The following is an 8,761-nucleotide window of genomic DNA, read 5'->3' as shown; positions in this document are numbered from 1 at the left end:
ATAATTCTTACCCCGGAGATTTAAAAAATTTATTGGATGCTGCATTTATTTAGAAACAGTAGATGAACTACTGCATGAAACAGAAAAATTACAAACTTCTTTTGTGCATCAAAGCATTATGAGAATAACAAAATGGGGAAGAATTAGCTTCAATTCTTGAGGACCTGCCAAGCGACAGGTGCTGTATGGATATAGACACTGGGTGCCTTTCATGTGTAATTTCATTTAATTCTCAAAGCTAAGTTAGGAGAAAGGTATGAAAACTCCTACATTACACATGAGAAAAATTGAGATCTGGGGAAAGACTGGTTTCCTAATCTTTCTCACTGCAATGAAAGGTGATTGAGTGGGTTAGAGAAACCACCAGGACCTCCAGGGAAGAACTAAGTGTCAGGTGTCTGGGGCATGTATAGGAGCGTCAAGAAAAATCAAAGATATTAAAAGCCAGATGAGATGGGTCCCAGAAAACCAGAAGATAAAGAGGCCACAGATTCACAATCTGAAATCCAGATTAAATAATCAAAAACATATATACTATAGGAATTGAGAGAACATGGTGTCAATGAGCACACAGAAAATCACCAATAAGAAGACTTTACTGGGAAGGCAGTTCTGGAACAACGTGCTGGTTGTTCATGATTTCCAGGTAGTAGAAACCCATCTTGCAGTCAGAAATCAAGCAACTGAGAGTGGTGGAGACAGGGGTGGAATTTCTGGGAAGAAGAAAGTTAACAGTGTCTGATAGAGCACATTTTTCCAATCTGACATGTCTGTAGTAACTTATTTTAAATTATGTTTTTTGAAGAAGCCTTTAAAAAAGTCATGTCCGTTATGTTTCTCAATATAATAATTATCTTAAATTAACTGATATGCTCTTTAGATGATCAAATCTAAATATTTTGTGCTTTCAGTTTGTGAAGGCATTCTGGGCCTGAGAACTGTTGTTGTTCTTTTAATGTATTGGTTATCCGACGAGAAAATCAGAAGCACAAACATTTAGCTCTGCAGAGAACAGAATAATGAGAAATTTGTTACCTGCTTAAATCCTCTAGGTGACGCACTTGAAATTTCATGGTTATTCTCTTAAATATTATTTTCCTTGTGTTGCTGAATTCATTTCAAACATAAGCTTCAATCTAGTAAAGATCTCAGGCAAAAAGAGATGTCTCTCAATTGAGGTTATTATATTCTACTTGGAAACTAGGACCAGTGACACAGGCGGTATTAAGAGTTCCTGAGCAATGACTGCAAGTACTTCAAAGTACTGTTGTGTCTGCCAGGGTCACTAGAGTGCTGAGTGTACTAGTTCATTGTGTCGGAAGACAAAATGGATTCAAGTGCATTGTTAACTGACTTTAACAATGCAGCGGCTTTCAAAAGGGATAATAATTAGCTGGGGACAACTTTAATATACATTTGAAAGTATTATAGCCTTTTATGACTACTGCTTTTTCCTAGAAAAAAGGAAACATTAATACTTTTTTGAGATTCCTGTTTATTTGGAAATAATCACAACATGTTATTTAATTCGAGGAGGCAACCATGTAAAGCAATGATATTGACAAAGAAGGCAAAAATTCGAATTACCTCTAATTCTGTAGTTTGCAGAAACTTTATATAATGTTGTATTTTAGTATATCCTAATGTATTAGTTGCAGTAAAATTGGCTCCTACCCCTAACCAAAATTCTGTGTTCACCCTGATGATTGAGAAAATGTCTAAACTGAAAGCTAAACATTAATCACTCAGAGAGCTAGTTTAAAATGCTGATTCTCAGCCAGCTCAGTGGCTCACGCCTGTAATTCCAGCACTTTGGAAGGCCAAGGTGGGCAGATCACGAGGTCAAGAGATCGAGACCATCCTGGCCAACATGGTGAAACCCCATCTCTACTAAAAATACAAAAATTAGCTGGGTGTGGTGGCGCGTGCCTATAGTCCCAGTTACAAGGGGCTGAGGCAGGAGAATCGCTTGAAGCTGGGAGGCGGAGGTTGCAGTGAACCAAGATTGCACCACTGCACTCCAGCCTGCCAACAGAGCGAGACTCCATCACAAAAAAAAAAAAAAAAAAAAAAAGGCTGATTCTCCCAGTCATTCTGATGCAGGTAGGCCACAAAAGACACATTAAAAGTTAAATAAATGCCAATGTAGACTTGAATTAATAACGAAAATACCTGTGTCTTACTAAAAGCAGTATCAGTGTTTCTAGCCTCTTGATGGGATGTGATATGAAGTGGTAGCAGTAGCTCTGTGTTTAGACCCAAACTTAGTTTCCATTGACTTTACCATCTACTGGTTTAATGATTCAGGAGATCTTTATTTCACCTTTAAAATAAAGTTGCACTGACCGTAAAGTGAAAGAAAAAGAATCTATGTTGTGAAAGCACATGAAATAATATCCATAAATCACTTAATGCCTGCCACACAAATGTTATTCCATACATTCTTGATTTTGTTATTTGACCAAGTTATTTTGCTTCTACTTTTATCCATTGAGTTCTCACAGGAAGAATGCTAAAAGAAATACTCCGGGCCATCCATCTTTCCTAACATTCTGTGACACTCTCACTGCTCTCCAGAGAGAGTCAGCACATCTGAGCATACACTGTAACCAGGTGAGCTGGGTTGTCTCTTACCAGCTCAGCACCAGCACTATGCCCTTCCAAGGCTGAGAACTACATTTCCCAAAATCCCCTTCCCTCTATGGTTCTGGCTTAGAGGCTGCTAAAGAGAGGAACCGCGACTAGAGGGCCAAAGTGAAGAGGCGATCCTATTCCCAGAAGGTGTGGTGGAGAGGCTTGAGGCTTTCCATGGACAACTGTTGGTTCCTTGTTTTTGATCATGGTGATGGGGAGCAGCGGCTGCTCAGACTCCCGGGTGAGCTCCAGCTTCTCTGCCCACTCCAGTGCTTCAGGCTAAAGTCATCAGGGACTGTTTCCCAATCCTCCAGCTGCAGCCTGCCAAACATTCACTTCCCTAGTGACTTCTACATTTGTGTAAGCCTTCATCCCTCTGTTAGCTTTCTTATTCCATTGATACTTATGATGATTCTGGTTTTCCAATCAGACATTGACTGGTGCGCTAGAGCAGCAGCCCCCAACCTTTTTGGCACCAGGAACCAGTTTTGTGGAAGTCAATTTTTCCATGGAGTTAGGGTGGCGGGATGGTTTTGGGATGAAACTATTCTACCTCAGATCATAGTTAGATTCTCATAAGAGCACGCAACCTAGATCCCTCACATGCACATAGGGTTTGTGCTCCTATGAGAATCTAATGCTGCTGCTCATCTGACAGGAGGTGGAGCTCAGGCAGTAATGCTACCTGCCACTTACCTCCTGCTGTGTGGCCTGATTCCTAAAAGGCCATTGACTGGTACTGGTCCAGCCTTGAGAGTTGGGGACCCCTGCAGTGGAGTACCCTGTCATTTACTCTTACATTATGTCTCCTGGCTATCGTGTTTTCTAGCAAATACTTATGTGATATAGGGTACCCCAACCCACATTCTAATTCTCTTAAAGTATCCCCAGGAGAATAGGTCTGCTTTCAAGCAGTCTGGTTTTATTTCACCTTTAATATGCTGGTCTTCATTATTATGCTCATAAAAATTGAGCATCAGGTGTGTCAGGATAATGACCTCAGGGCCACACTAAAAGTGCAGTCTAGGTCAAAACAAGATTTAAACCCTCTTCAATCCTAAAATTATAAGTGGAAACGTTTAAAGAACAACTGGCATTGACATTTAAACTAGCTACTGGGCATTTGATTCTAACATTTCAATCATTTTTTGCAATTTTATCTCATCAGTTTCTTACGTTTTACAAACAGTATAGAACTTTTTTTTTTTTCCCAAATACTGGCTCTAAAGTAAAACCTAAAATAAACCAAACTTTGCTTCCCAGATGATGAATCTATTGTCTTCCAAAAACTTCCTAAATTTAGGCAGACTAAGGCATCTTCCTATCCACCAATGGAATGATTAGTTTTATCCCTTATCAATGCTAGATCTGACTGCCAGATATATAGCTCATTTCACACCATAAAATGCTATATTTTGTCAAAGATGATTATGATATGACCTATGATCAAATTAGGTAAGAGAATTTTTCTGTGGAGTAACAACAATCATAGGCACAAGACTGATCATTCTTGTTCATGCCATTCTGCTTTTAGTATTATTTGCTTTGTTCTCATTTTAGCCTAGTAGAGATCTAATGTATAGAATGCCTATTATGAGTCAGAAACATTTCAAGATGATAGGCACATGTTAATCATTCACATTAGGCATTATTATCTTCACATATGGGGTGGGCTAACTGAGGCCAAGAAAAGTTAATGAATTTGCCCAAGGTATGTAGCTAGAACGTAGAATAGGTGATTATTCAATCCCTGATTTGTTTGATTCTGAAATGAGTGTAATCCCTACTCTTCCATTCTGCTTCACGTTATGTCTTATTATTTTCTAAGAAAAAATATTCCAGAAAGAAGCATTGCTTGTGATCCAGCAAGCTGAACGAAGAATAAAATTGAGTGTTCAGTTGCTGCTCTTTTATCTCTTTAGGAGACTTCATTGAAAATGAAGTCCTATGTACCAGGACCCCTTCCTTCCCATGCATCTTGCACAGTGGAGTCACAATAATTATTTTTTCTGCCAATCTATAGAAAGTTTGAGCATTGCACACCAGCAGACCGTCTTTGTTAAGTGAAGCATTAGCTGATTTCTGATGCCTTATGGGATATTCTTCAGTATTTCAGTTAGAACATACTCATTTCAGAGTTTCTCTCCTGGTCCTTTTTTAAAAGAAAATATTAAATAAAATATCATTAAAAGCTCTCTATAAATTTCAAAGTTTATCTTTCACTGTGGTCAGAGTTAATAGCAAACAGACAGTTGCAATTCAGTATCTGTGAATGAGTACATTTGTAGTGACAGTCTTATGACCAACAGGGAATGCCAAACATTCCCTATGTCACCAGACCTATTCCCCCTAGGGAGAAGTGCCTGAGGAGGAGGGCTGGTATGGGGTAAGTCAACCACCACAGTGCTTCTGGGTAGAGATTCAGTATGAGAAGCAATACTTAAGAACTCTTGTCCGTATTGAAATGCCTTTTTATGTCTGGATTTCCTCATTTGGGGATTATGATCTCAGCTCCATTTATGGAGGGTTTCCCTGCACACATCATTCAGCAAAATAGGTTTGGGACTACCTCATACTGGTAGACACGGAAGGCCTCAGGGTGGGCAACTTCATTTGGTTGTGCTCCGCTTCTTTCCTCCTGACCAGCACAACTTCAAGCGCTAAGACAGTGGGTGAGACTTGGGTAAAGGGCCCTAAGAGCCCAGAGTTTACTCTAGGTCAAAATGTTCCCCTGGATGTTTTACTTGGGTATTCATGGGAATTACAGAACTAAAAGAAAGAATTCAGATGAAAAGAGAATATAATATCTCAGCTGTGAATATTCACAACCTATAATAGCAACTTAATGCATTTGAAAAGTTTTAAGGAAGCCTCCTTACCTTTGTTTAATACTGTTTTCCAAATTTGAGCACTGAATATTATGATTTATACTTTCTTGGATAAATTGTGCTTCTTGGGACCTAAAGTTTGGAAAAACCTTATCTGGGTATTAGACTAGAGGGGCAACAGGAGCAAGACCCATGCCAGGACCAGGAGTGCCACATAGGAATCTAGATCCAAAGTCCTACTGTCACTCACATACACACACACGCACGCAGTTTGCACTCTGCCTTTTTCCCAGGAACCTAAGGTACAGACTGCCTAGATGCCAGAAGGCCATAGCACACAGCACATAGCACATCTATATAGATATAGAAAAGATGCGTCATTTGGCCTCTGGTTTTGTTTTGAAGATAAATCAATTCTAACTGAATTGCGTGTATTTTATGCTCTCAATCCTGTTCATTTGCTATCTCTTGTTACATTCAGTAACATCTTGACAAAACATTGATTTATTTTGTCTAGCTTTCTTGTCTCCTGTAATATTAGTCTGGAAAAAAATTTGAGGGGGTAGGGGCTACAGTAATTTCTCCTGGAATAGTCGCCACCCATCTCAGGCATGCAGCAGTCGGCCAATTGCCCTTCACTGCGCGAACTGTTCATTCTGAGTGTACCTGATTGATCCTTTCTGACAACTGGTGAGATAGCTTCCTTAGACTGAGAATGTTCTATTATAGGTAAGGACAAACAAATGATTAAAAATCACACACAGATATTAGATGCTGGGTTAGGCCTTTAACAAAGTGTTCATTTTTGTAATGGAGGTGGCTATTAATTAAGTACTATGTATTTCAGTATAACTCTTACTTGTAAATATGTAACTATAGTTATTTAAATGTGCAAATTAGTTTTATTTGTTTTATGGAAAGTAAATGTGTCAACATTTTCATGTGAGTGCAGGTCAAGTTATATTCTTTTTATATTGGAATATATAGTGAAGTTTGTTTTCTTGTATAAAGAAAAAAAAATGGTAAAAGATTATCGATGACCCTGAAGGGAAATACCTTCAAAGCAGAGAAAAAAATGTGTTCTCTAAAAGTTTAGCTAATAAAACACATATGTAGAAGTCTGACATGTTAGTGGCTGAGGAAACGGACAGTACTCATGTCTCTCAGTACTGGACCCACGTCGGACGTCATAACCAAAGCAAACCAGTCTAATCAGACACAGGGAACAGCTGATGCTAGATTAATCACAATCACTTGTTATTTCTTACTGAAGCAACATCAATTTGGTTGTGTGCTGTTTTATATATGAATATACACTTATATTGCCATGCAGGGAAGATGAAATCTTGAAGAGAAGATGCAAAAGGCATTCTGTCTGCAGGGAGAGTCTTGGTTGATACAGCTAAACACTGTGCTCCTTGACAGGTTGTCCCTAGAGTGGGGACGTAAAGTGAGTACTTTAGGTTGCTTCTAAGAGATTTAAGATGACCTAATGCCAGGCGCAGTGGCTCACGCCTGTAATCTCAGCACTTGGGAGGCGGAGGCCGGCACATCACGAGGTCAGGAGATTGAGACCATCCTGGCTGACATGGTGAAACCCCGTCTCTACTAAAAATACAAAAAAATTAGCCAGGCGTGGTGGCGGGCGCCTGTAGTCCCAGCTACTCCGGAGGCTGAGGCAGGAGAATGGCGTGAACTCGGGAGGCGGAGCTTGCAGTGAGCCGACATTGCACCACTGCACTGGAGCCTGGGCGACAGAGCGAGACTCCGTCTCAAAAAAAAAAAAAAAAAAAAAAAAAAGGAAGACCTAAATCCCTATGTTCTGTTTCTGTACTGACCAGGCAAGACTTTGATTTTATGCTGGCTGCCCATACAGCTTACTTACTGTGAGAGTGCACATACCTGGGGGTAGGAACATTCCTGTCAGTTTACAATGAGCTGTTTTTCTAGTGTCAAATCATCTTTGGATATTAAAAAAAAAATCCAGTCTCTATATTTGCAAAGTTGAGAATCCTTGTTTTTCAGATTTTTCAGTGAATCCAATCTAGGTATTCTCCTTAAAAACACCTAAATGAATAGAAGTTTCCAAAGCTGCCATCTGTTTTGCCAAATAATCTTTTCCAACCTATTAAACATTGTACATTTCATCTAACAGACAAGTCGACCACAATAATGCTCATTGTAAAATAATGTTCTTTTAATGATTAATGTATTAACCATTGTTGTTACTTCTGACCATCTCCTTTTTCACAGGTAATATCCTACATTAGTAAAATCCTTTACTCTCACAATATTCCCCTTCACAGAAAATTAATTATAAGTCAAATTTCCCAAATTACTTTATTCCCAAGATTTCTCCTTTCTTGTTTTGTAATTTCTTCAAGTAATTTTTGTATATTATCATGCCAAATAATTATACATATATGTACATAGATAGATATTTTACTAATTCTTTCACTATTAAGGTAAAATAGACATTTTTGGTTACTTAGAAGTAAATAATGAGAGGAAGGAAATAAAATGACCCCAGTACATGATTAAAAGTACAAAGTTGGGCTAGATGATGTCCATAGCTTCCCCATTCAGCTTAAAATGTATCAGTCTAACAAAGAAAATCACACAAATGTAGAAAAACAATGAGAGATATTAAGAAGGGGTGTAGAGATGGGAGTAGACGCCTGCCAATATCATTGTCACTATCTAAAACTCTTCAAATAAAACAGCATGAGTGAATAAATAAATTGCTTTACTGGATTGCAAATAAACATATCCCTCAATTAATCCTCCTTCCACACACACTAATTTCAGTACCATTCCCTTCATACTCAACTTTTAGCATAGGAAGGCATATCAAGAGAAATCTTATTTGTGAGAACATAAATTAAGGGAATACTAGAGGAATGGAGAAAATGGGGTAGGTCAGGGAGAATTTTAGGAAGCAGACTAGATAGGATGAAGAATTGAACACTGGGGAAAAGGTAAAGAGAGCAGTTCAGAATAACTTCCAGGATACTTAGTGCCTTGCATAGTTAACAGAATGACATGAGGAAGACAGGACAATACACAGATCAGGGGGGAATGATTGTTTAATTCTCAAATAGCTTTATTGAGATGTAATTCACATATTGTGCAATTCATCCACTGAAGGTTTATAAATCAATGATTTTTAGTGTATTTAAAGATATGTGCAACCATCATCATAGTCAATTTTAGAATATTTTTATCGAAAAGAGGAAAGAAACTCCATATCCTTTGGTTCTCACGCCTCCCCCCCAGCCCATATCCCTCTTTCTCTGCCA

The sequence above is a fragment of the Macaca fascicularis genome, chromosome 8, assembly GCF_037993035.2.
Source record: "Macaca fascicularis isolate 582-1 chromosome 8, T2T-MFA8v1.1".
Taxonomy (NCBI): domain Eukaryota; kingdom Metazoa; phylum Chordata; class Mammalia; order Primates; family Cercopithecidae; genus Macaca; species Macaca fascicularis.
The sequence above is the reverse complement of the archived record's forward strand: the minus strand, read 5'-3'. Positions refer to the sequence as shown.